Source organism: Homalodisca vitripennis, chromosome 7, assembly GCF_021130785.1.
Source record: "Homalodisca vitripennis isolate AUS2020 chromosome 7, UT_GWSS_2.1, whole genome shotgun sequence".
In the NCBI taxonomy this organism is placed as follows: Eukaryota; Metazoa; Arthropoda; class Insecta; order Hemiptera; family Cicadellidae; genus Homalodisca; species Homalodisca vitripennis.
Window position 1 is genome coordinate 103,548,311 of NC_060213.1, and position 12,729 is coordinate 103,561,039.

Genomic DNA, 12,729 nt, shown 5'->3' on the forward strand with positions numbered 1-12,729 from the left:
TTGTCTGCACAAAGCCCATTAGGAAATTCTGGGAATACCAATAGCTGGTTTTTCAGAATAACAATTTTCCTTGCAGAAACAAAAACTAAACCGTGAACAAAAGATTCACCAAATGATATTTCTTATTTTGAACATATGGCAATAAAATAAATTACAAATAAAATAAATAAACAAAGCATAACTGATTGAATGTATCCTATCTATATTCTCATTAAAATCTTCAGTACTAATGTGTTTTAATTTTAATCTTGATTACATAAATCCTTGTAAATTATAATATTCGTATTAATTTTCAGCAATTCTTTCCGACACATTATATATCAGGTGAGACGTAAACGAACAATTTTACTACACGCATTTCAAGATTAGCTCTTCTTTATCACTTTGATATTCTATCGTCAGCCTTGTAATAGGAAACAGTTGTATTCTTATCATTTTATAGAATTGAAGAATCTAATTTTGTAAGTATGAGAAAACACTCCAACTTTCTTATTGTATAGTAACATTTAAAATGTTATTCTACACTATCTATCTCATCAACCTTTTGAAGTTTACGAAAATGTTTACCAAAACATTCGGTCTTATCATTAAATGTGAAATTAGTTTTGTAACAGAATAATATGGTTCCCTTAATTCCACTACAAACTCGCTTTGTCTAATGAGTCAGTAAAACGTGGCAGATTAGTAATTACAACCTTGTGTTCCTGATTTTGTCACCATTGTTATTGTTTCGCTGCCACGCCTTCCCCAATTTCAGTGTCTCTTTGTTCACTTCCTTCCTCATTGTTACATTCTCATTTGTTTTACATTTGGGACAAATAATTACAAATCCTCGTCGGTAACCCTCAGCTTGTGAACATTGTTATTACGTATATGTCTGCTTAGTAAATTTTTAGACGTTTTATTATTACGTATTTGCTTGCTGGTAAATACAACCTAATAGTAAAGTTACTTGTAGAACAATCTCAACAGTTAAAGAATAAAAAGTATCCCAAGTATTCTAATTTTTATTTTATTTTTTTAATAATGTACATTTCAATTTAAAGTTTATTGTATTATAATAAAACTTACAGTTCGTTTTACATGCAATAAATTATTTATTAACTATTAGGCTATAAAGTTTTTGACCTTCCAAAATTAATTAAACCAACGTTTATAGTTTAACTATTACAATAATTTAATAGTTAAGTAAGATACAAAATTTTAGATGTGATTTCCTATTGAACTGGTGTCTACCAGTAAGCATTACCATTAAGCATAACCTTTTTAATGCAATAATAAACTCTCTTGAAAAAAGATTGTTTGGCACTGGAATATATTTGAATCTCCTGATCAATGTTACAAATACTGACATTTAAATTAAAAGAACAATGGACATCAATTTACAGTTTGATAGTGAAACAATTGTAATGTTCCCGCTATCATTTATTTATTCGGTACATTTTATAAAGTATATAATTTTTTACTTAAATAAACCCCCTAAGCAGTTTTTTTTTTTTTTCATTAAAATAGCATTTCGAATTTGGTGTAATCACCGACTCACTACGCTCTCGTGTATCTTTAAAGAGTAGTCACTAACCTAATAGATTGGTGAATCATGCCAACGCCCTGACCCTCCGTTTTCGTTCCTTCAACTACTGTAAATACGCCGCCCAACGACGTCTAATGAAACCAGATTCGATAGCCTTAAGGTGCACATTCCCAATTCTGTTCATTGATTAAAGTTTAGGATAAACTAATTGATTTCAAATTTCCACTGTTGCTCATATAATAAAAGTCGGATAGTAAAATTTGGTTTAACTACATGTGACAGTTGGTATTTATTCACGAATTTAAAATGTATATGACATTGTGTATTCTTGACTTTTTTTCTGCTGTAAGAACATGTCCTATCTCTACAGTAATATTATTTCCTTTAAATTATAAATAAAATAATTTAGGGTGGTATTTAAATAAAGTTAAATGGTACTTTAGTCCATGACTGTATAAAGCTGTAAAACAATTATTGTCTTTACAATAATATTATAAAAATAAGTATTTTTTAAAAATAAATGTGGGTGGTATTTTAAAATATAAATATGACTTTCTCCGATTCCAATTTCGAAGTATTGTTGCTAGCAATTACCCGCGGCTTCACAATCAATTTCGAAGGCTTTTCACGTGTATGAGAACTTCTGGTTCGAGTGAATTTTATATATTCGACGCCAATGTTGAGTGTGCATCGGTGCCACGAATTAGAAGATATATCAAAAAGTGTAAGTTTATAACCATCGATATTTATTCCAGTCTTAGTATATTTATTCCATTGATGTTTTTTCCTCGTATCCCGACCAATAAAATATATGTATGTACCGTCTATGCTTTAAATTTTGCATTATATAGAATACCTAGTCATTATATAAATTGCCTAATTATAGCACATTTCATACTATGCCTAGACATTCTATAGAATGCTCAATGCTCTTCAGGCAGAGTATGAAAGACCGGTCCATAGATTTTTACGTTACAACTATAATGCGTCCCCCATTCCCCATGCCAAATATAACACTGCCCTCAGCTCTGTTTTGTGCTACATTTAATATTATTTGTATTATTTTAAAATTATTCTTGCTAAATACCACTCTTTGCAGTAATTTTAAACATTTATCGGTAATGAAACTTCGTTTTAGTGCTGAGATTCTTAAAATACGGAATTCCCTTCTATAAAACAGATTTTTTTATGAATATGAATATGCGAAGCTGGTACTGGAGGTCAAAGATGTGAATATACTTGCAAAACTTAATTCTCGTCACTTCTAGCTATTAAAAAGGTACGATATAATCCCTTAAGATACATTGTATTCTATCACGATTGAAGAAGATTTGGGAAAAGTTATTAATATTATGTACACAAGAAAAGCACAACTGTCTTCAAATCTCGTACCTATATCCAAAACCAATCATAACACACAATGAAGCTGCCGCCAACTTCAGCCAAAGAAATTGTTTAAATCCTTTAAGCATTTTAAGAATTTGTAAAGTTTGTTTCCAGAGACAAATGAGGAACAAAACTGCACAAAGTGTTTTGCTGACTTACTTTTTAAGGTGGTCTTTTAATTATGGCGTGTGATGATACGGATAGTAAACTGTTATGTATATTTTTGTCAATTTCGAAAATATGAATAAAGAGTGGAAAACATCAAGATCTTGCCTATAAAGAAAACGAAAAACCACAGATAAATCTAATGAAAAATGTCCTCTTGCCTCCAATAGGAAAGTGCCTCCCCACCTATTTATTTCCTGACGTTGAAAATGGAAGAAGTGAGAGTTGTCATGGATTTAACTGATGGTTTTTACAAACATGGGACTGGCAATAGATTTCTAGAAAAACTATGCCAAGAAAGTGTTTCAAGACATAGCTGACCAATAAATAAGACTTCGTACTATAGTTTTTGCATGTATTCCGATATTCTTTTTAATAAAGATGTAAATTGTGTTTTCATCAAGCTATATAGTATTATATTTTGTTCCAACATACAGTGAACATGTGAAAAGTCGTAAATGGAGCATAAAATCTCTATATTTCCGTACCACAACATTGACGGTATCCATTCCAGTAGTTTTTATCAAACAGGTTTTTACTGTTCTAGTGCATCTATCAATTAGTTAATTTCTATATTGTCTGATCCTCTTACGATGACTCAGGTATTGTCATTACTTTACCTTCTTGATTATACTATTGCTCTTTTTAATGTTAAATCCAGTACTATCCATTAACATTATAAACCTTGAAACTGACTACTTCCTGCTTGTTTAGAGTTATTATAGCTTTACAGGCGAGTGAATGCCTATCATGAACATCATGATATATTCTAATTATTTAAAGACCCCCATATACACTTGTTCTGCTTTGTTCGTTTATTCTTTGTCCATCCCAGTACTTTTTCGAATTGAATGCTGAAAACAAATGTAATAGATTCCATTGGTTTACACAGAATATACAAAGGCGCTTTTGTGGACACTTCTGTTTATTTAGACCATATACCAGAGGCGATCTAATTAGCTCTTGAAACTAATTGTTCATCTTCATAATTCATCATATGTGTAAATTACTCTACAAATGAGCATGAATATTAACTTAGTATACATTCTTAATACAATCTGTACTTTTTGTTATTAGTGAAATATTATAGGATTTTTATATGAGGCACAAGAAAACCATAGTGTTGAGTTCATAGTAATGTATGGGTTCATGAACCAATAAAGGGTTTGATTTATATATTCTTTAGTTTATTTTTTCTCCTGTATTGAGTCTGGTTCTCTTCTATACCTGCACAATATGAGCACGGATATAAAATCACCCAGAAAACGATAATGATTGTATTACCTTTATCCATAAAGCATTTTTTTCACATCGTAACTAGAATCACAATGATACATCACTAGGATAGCTTTTTTAATTTCTTTATTTTTATGACGCAAATATTTTTCATATATACAAGGACTAGACAGTTAGAATTTGCAACTCAACGGAAAGTAAAATTCCTCCGGTCTGGTATTTTATAACAAACAACGTCTGCCAAATACCTTACTATCATGGAACTTTATACCAAGTTTCTTATCTGTCTTTTTGTACCAGGGCCGAAAGGGAATACTTGCCTCGGCTTAATGTGTTTGTTGACAGAAAGAAGTTCCTATTTTATCTGCATTTGAAATTCGTCTGTCTGTTTGTATAAAACTATAGTAAAAACACAAAACTTGATAACGATGTACTATTTAAGTTTCCTCCTTGTCACAGGCTTTTACTCTGCTCTATTATGAGCCATACGTATGTTTAATGAGTAGAACCAAACATGTTATTTATATATACTCGTATATACACACATATATGTACAAAGCATGTATGCTCTAGAGCGTGGAAAAATCTCGAATATCATTTAAAATATACTTGTAATTTAGTTTTATAAGATCCCAAGCTGACCCTCAGTGAAAATTTGACCTTCTTCAAAGTCAGCAACAACACTTCTGTACCTTAGGAAATGAAAGTGTATTATTGGACAAGGATGAGAATGCAACTGTTTATCAACTATGATTAGATGTTGTCATAAAAAAGGTTTTATGTGTACTTTAAAATGTATTTTATATTAAGATTGGGAATATCATACTCGTAATATTAAAGCAAGAAAAAGTTATGAGGTGATAAAAAGTCAGTTTAGTGCAGTTATTACTTGGTAACAAAGTTTTAAGTATTTTAACGTTGAGAAATATTCCGCTTTAGTGACATTTAAGGTTGGATTAAATTGTTAGGTTTTAATGGTTATAGCGAAATTATTTTAATATTTATTAAAAAAAACTTCTTTTATAGATAAACTTCTATAAATAATAAAAAATGAGATTCCTGATTGGGGAATAGCTCTTACTCTCGGTGGAAAGCGCCCATCTCGGGGATGTATAATGGAGAGAAAAACTAGAAAGAATTTCCGGAATTTGGAAAAATAATAATAATATTTATTAAACATAATCCAAATTTAACCTTACAGTAAATACCTTTGAGGCTTTCTCCTGAAGTTCGCCAAATGAGCAGTAACATATGTTTAAATTAAAATTTTAGTAAGTATTGAACATACAATTAAACTATTTTTCATCAGTAGTAAAACGTAGCTTTCAAAGACGAAATTACCATAAAATCTTTACTACAGATTTCATCAGTAAGGAATTCAAACTATCTAAATGCACCAGAATATTATAAATACCATTATTTATCTATGTTATGAACACCAACCTAATAAACAAAGCTATGCATGTTTGTACATAGTATAATGAAAACTGACCAGTTCCCTTGACATTGTGTATGATATTTTTACTGAGACTTAAGGACAAGAATGGGATTGGACACAAAATTGCCTCATCTTAGTATTATTTTCCTGACTCCCCATCTTATACAAGAAACATAACAAAATCAATAGAGATAATGTGCTTTTTAACTTAAGTAGTAGTGATTTTAACCTTAAATATGCACGTATGTTTTGGTCGAAACAACAAAGCATACTCAACTGTAAAGCCATAAATAAATTAAACAGGGGTTAACTTAAATGTGCAGAATGGTCACTTTGTCAACGCAGTATCTTTTCAGTCAAAAATATACATATATGTTTATAAATTATCTCCGTTGATTGAACTTTCCTCATAGGAGTATTGTAATTATCAATGAGCTTTGGCAATCCTTAATATCAAAATCATCCAGTCAGATAGATCTGTTGGTTCTCTAATCTACCCAATGCCTATGCAGGATCACTTAACCTTTGAACTCTCCCCACCATCTCGTCATCCATCATGTGCGTTTTTCCTGCCACACGGAAGTTCCTTCCATCCCCTATATGGCCTGCTAGGACTTTGAATAATTCGAATATGGTCCTCATAGCATCAGGGGATCTCAACATTAGTTTAAGCAGTGCTTATGCATTCTAAATTGAACACGCTAGCATACAGTTTCTATTATCTAATTATTATTTATACTGTGACTCATTTACAAAACTCTATTATGTATGCTGATGACAGAACTCTTCTTAAACAAAATCCGCATAAACGTCAGCAAATATGAATCTCCAGACACCGCATGCAATATTACTGAGCAATCAAACCATCAAAAATCACAGAAATAAATTTCAACAGAAAACATGAACAAATTCCTAACATTTAAAACATCACTATAGAAAACCATTTAAAAGTATTACTGCATAACAATTTATAGAGAACTTAACTGGACTGATGATATATAAAGCGTAACCAAAAAACGTGGAACTGAAATGTATTGAAGAATTGAGTGAATATGGGCCTAAAAGCAATGAATTCAACGTACCAAGCTGCTGCTCAATGCCATAAGATATGCCATACCAGTGTGAGGAGGAACCCTCAGCATAATCTTAATGCGATATTAGCAATCCAAAAGGGCAACAAGAACTCTTGCAGATCTAGTGCAAATAGACAATTTTAGACAATCTCATCTAAGTTTCTAAGCTTATGATTATAATAGCACTATACTTCTACACTGCAGTTGTTCAGACACTTCAAATGGAATTACCAATTGGTGCCCTTAGCTACACCCATTCACTAGTCACCCGAAGAGCTTCTGACTACCTACGTTAGCACACTTATACCATAGTACCTTTTGGATGTGAGACCTCCCAGTGTCTGGGACTTCCCGGTTAATTACTTACTCTTCCTTTGGCCTTTCAAAGTACACTATAATAATTTAATCAATTTCGAGCCTCCTATAAACTTAGTATCCTGATAGGTAAAATAGTACTGGAGTCCTGAAGCTAAAATAAATTTTAATTACACAAAAATATTGGTTTGCATCCTTGGTTTTGATTTGTATTCGTTTAGTGTTTATTGGCAATTCTGTTACTCTATTGCGTTAATTTATCTATATTCATAAATTATTTGATATAACTGTAAAAACTTTCATTACAATGAATATTGCTCAAAAATAAAACCAACTAACTTTTAGTGAAAACCCCGCAAAGGGAATATCCATTCAGTCAAAAGAAAGGTGGATTTCACATAAGGTGGTCATCTCGAAATGTCAAACTAAAGATGCATTACAAGTTTAGATATATAATTGTCACAATACTGAGTGGACAGTAACTTTAAATATTAGCATTTTAAATTATCGTATAGCTTTGAAAAATATGTAATCTTGAAACCTGTAAATACAAGAATTATTATATCATCTTCTTTGTAAAACCTTCATGTCACGAGTAAGTTGGTTATATAAAAAAAAATATATATATATATATTTTAAAAATATATATATAATTTTTAATTTTATGATGTATCGCATGACATTTCTGTTATATCAAATCATATATTAAGTATTAATATATATATACACTGTATATATTATGTAGTAAGTATTATTAAGTATTAAGTTATTAAGTATTTTTTCTTAATCAGTTATTAAGAGAAATACCATTAAATGATACATTTTAAATTTTTCTAATAATATTGTGCCCTAAAAGCTATTCAAAATGTTGTATATTTTTAGATCAATAAATTTCTGGCAATGTTTATAATTTTGGGATTTTAAAGAAAGCAAACAATCTAAATTATATAATTATATATATATAGCACGTTACATAATGTGGGAGCAGCATGTTTCGAAATAAAAATTAAAACTAACAGAAAGATATCTCGGAAATACTAGGCATAGTAATTAAATAAGGTTCAACTTTTCGGTAAACAATAACAGAAGTAGAGGTCTCAGTTCGAAGTAGCTACAAGTGGTCTTGTTAACATCATTAGCTGAGCGGAAGATCTTGTTACTGAGAAGGACACTTCGGTGGTCAACAACTTTTGTCAGCTGAATCTGTTGATCTAAAATAATACACAAAAACTCAAGAAGGCTCTATTCCGAGAGAATTCTTTTATTAATTGATAGATTTTTTTTATTTTATGGTCAAGCTTAACTATAGACAACCTATTTAAAAATCCTCTTAACAATGACAACAAATTTAAACAATAAACTGCGAAAAAAATATATGATGTATCAATACTTCCTCAAATATTCACCATTTTTATGAAGATTCAAATCTCTGTAAATTACATAAATAATCTTAAAGTTTTCAAATATAGCAGTTATGTTCTGTTCTGTCTGGTTTTCTTCTCTTTTCTTTTGTACTCTGACGCATATTTTCCGTTACGAGCTTTCTCTACATGTTTAATACTTCCATAGCTTTACTGCCCGTGAGTATTGCTGGAAGATTTTATACTTAATAATTCCCCATTCAGTAATTTTCTACAATTAAATGTTAATACTGCTTCCGGTACCTAAATCCATAATTTTATTGACACCAAAATATATTTAGACACACTTTTATGCACGATAAAGTTCAAACACATGTACGGTAGGCCTCTGATGTTGGAACTTCTTATGCTTTAGATATTTATCCATTTAGGCATTGTGAATTCTAATAGGCTATATTACCATTTGACCTTTTGTTTTATCTTCCCCAATACTCGTTTTATCTATTTTTCTTATTTTAAAACTTCGACGGGCACGTTTGAAAAATAAATGTTGATATATCACTTGTTATGTTAGAAACTCATATACATAAACATGTTTAAATGGGTAAAATAATTACTTGTAACAAATTAAAACACTGGAAACATTTTCAGGTGTTCTGGCTTGCCTTCAATAACTGCGATCACCTACCTTGCCTAACAGTTGAACCTGTATTGTATATCTTATAGCGTCCTGCAACCTTCGAGTCATAGTGGGATCATGTTCATATTATTAAAAGATATTTAAAATGTCATAAAAATAAGGCATTTGTCTTTTGACATCCTAAAAGAGACAAAATATAAACTACAAAGTGAATTAATGATTCAAAATAACAAAAAAGTCAAACAGAAGAATGAAGCAACTATTAACAGAGCAATCTTGAAAGGGCACAACTCTAGTGATGAAACCCAACGCAACTCCAGCGAATTCTGTAGACTGGTTGTAGTTTCTAATCTCCATAAGAGGTCTTGGTTTGGTTTGTCTTTGATCCAAACTTTCCTTTTAAGGCAATGACACAGCACGGCTATTTTTGGTTGACAGTTTCAACAATGGTAACTATGTAATAATAAATATGCTATACCTTAATTTTTTTGTAACCCTATTACGATGGATTACAATCGGTTTTTCTAAAGACGATTCTTGACAGAGTGACAACTCTCACACGCTAAAAATCTCACTTCAAACGTTCGAAAAATTAAAATATAAACCTATAATACTTCCGAATAGTTTGTTTATTTTAGAGCATTATTCACTTATGTATTCGTATAAAAAAATGTGTGTATTATTTTGGATTGTAATACCTAATAATATGGAGAAAACACGGCGTTTTGTTTAAGATTTTGTTATTCTCCGTTTTAAATCATTATTATTCCTAAATAAATGACAGTAAATAAAAAACCTATACAGCTTTTGTTTATGCTTCTTGAAGAACGGCATAACTAAAATTGAGAGTTCTCACATTTTTTATTAAAAACGTAGTTAATTTCTAACACTTAATCTATTATTAGTTAACGTTTTGATAACTTTTAAATACTAAATACGACTATACCTACAGGTCGTGATTATGATTCGTGATTAAGAATACATTTTACATTATCCCACAAAATGATGATCCTGAAATAGGCTGCTTCCTGCGCATAAGTACAGTCTGTGTTCTCAGACGACAGTTCAGTTCACCCAGAAGGATAATTCAACCTTTTTAATTAATGCCATAATTTAAAAGGAGTCTTGTCTAACTTAAACTTCATGGTGTCTGGTTTTTTGTAAAAACATTTGCCAATACTATATATTTAGTTTGTTTTCAAATCACAGGATATAGGTAGGTGTGTCTAAATATTATTACATAATACACACGCTCGCGGCACAGTGTTGTGTTCGTCCGAACTCGGGATGTCTAGAATCAGGGTTGTGACTGTACCTCGCTTTATAGGCACCTACACTGATAAAAAGATAGTCAGCCTGATTTCTAAACAATCGTAGGTACAAGTATAATGAGAATAAAACCAAATAAATATTCACACCCAGTACATAGTGTAGGTATCCTACTCTATTTTCAGAATCTCAAACCAATATTTAATAATCGATTATGTAAAGGTTTCAAAAAAATCAACTAAGCCCTTCATAATTAAAATTTTGTACTTAAATATTTTGGTATGTCGTTCTTGAATATACATGCATAAAATGCTGTATAAAAATTGTTTATTTCATTATTTTTGCGATGGTTATGACAAATTGTAAACAGAAAGTCGTGTTTTTATTCATATTTTTGGTTATCATAATACTCATAACACTAAAAATAATATATTTTATTCGAATACATAGGTGAATGCTGCCCAAAAGTAAACAATTATATCTGTGGTATTATAGGTGTATATTTTAATGTGGTAGACGTTAGAAGTTAAATATTTAACGAGTGAGAGAATGTCGCCGCGACCGGGTTGCCTCCGGGATCTTATTTAGAAAAACAAACTATTACGTGATCCATATCTGAAGTACATTAATTTAACTATCTAATCTTAAGAGGATTAGCTGAAATTTAATGCGACGGATCTTGCAATAGACAGATTTCTATGACATATACCAAAAATGGAGGTATATCTTAAAAGTTTTGGAAGAATAAAGCCAGAGTTGTAGAAACGTGCTGTATACAGAGTAGTAATCAAAGTAAGAGCTGCAGTCTCATGTTTCATTGATAAGCATGTTGTTATCACTCCGCGCTAAGGTTGTAAACGTCCAATGTTCTATAAGTTTTATGTGCTGGCACTGATACCAAACAAGTTTAAATTACAATTAAAAGTTTATTACGATAATGTGTGAAACATTTCATGTATAAAATTTGATTATGTCATTATACAATGCTGTTTAGATATTAAACACCAAATGACCAAAATAAGTTTTAATACACCAAAAATAATAGTGTTTTATTAACCATGAATTGTAATGAGTAAAAACTTTATGCTTGTGTATCTTTAAACATTACTATCCTTCGTGTTCATTACTGGTCATGATGTTGGATAAGACTACATAAAATGCATTATATGATGTTGGATAAGACTACATAAAATGCATTATATGTTGATATCGTTAGTATGATCATTGACAGACTGTCGTACCATTGTGGTATGGTGCCCTTTATAGGTGATTCTTTAATATATGTACATAATTACAAAACATTAAAAAATATTGTTCTTAATTTTTAACTACTATAAACACTTGACTAAAAAAATTAAAATAATAATAAACGCAGTTTAAGAACACTTCTTCTAACGTTATAAATACAAATTAACTGCAAATGTGTTGTTAAACGCTAATCACGAGAAGTGGTGATCATTATCAGTGTATCCTGTTGGTGCTATTGCCAGTGTTTTATCTATATGTATATTAAAATACGCTATTTTAATCATAAAAATGTTGTAAAAGCTATTATTGGTAGGACAGGTATTTGGTCACATGTTATTTTTGTTGTATAAACACGTGTGGGACTGCAATGACACACACACAAACACACACATATATACTAAGTTATATAATTTAAGTCGTGTTATAACTGTCCCAAGATAAAACACAAACTCTTTAAGATGAGTTCACCCATTTAACCTAATGGCAATTTTTTATATTTCGGTAATATTTATTTAAACCCTACTATATACAGGTAAACTAAAATGTGTTATTACTCCTTACATAACTAATATATTGTAAATTTAGGATGAAATATTCTAATGATTTTTTTAGTTTATGTACGTTTTGATAAAAATTACAATAACAAGTTGAATATTTTGAAACTTTTATTTTATAAATATTAATTAAATAGTAAATGCAGGTATATCATACAAATTAGGTACAAAGAAGTGTGTGTTGGAAATTTCAAGGAAATACATTAAACAGTTGTTTTTAAGAGTTTACCTTTTGTAGAAATGTCTATGTTTTCGGAAAAAATCAAGCCTAAAGAGAAATTATTGTCTTTATTCAGAGAACAGAAACCATTATAGTGTTATTTTAAATCTCATGTCGGGAATGAACTGTTATTCTTCTTCTTTATTTTCCTGTTTCCTTTAAAAGTTCTCGCTGCATCTCTGACATTTTTGATGACCTCATCAGCTGTTTTATAGGATTTTATATGTAAAATTTGATCAAGCGGGTTGCGTCCAAGTACACACTTTGCACCAGCCTCACCAAAGTGTTCTTTC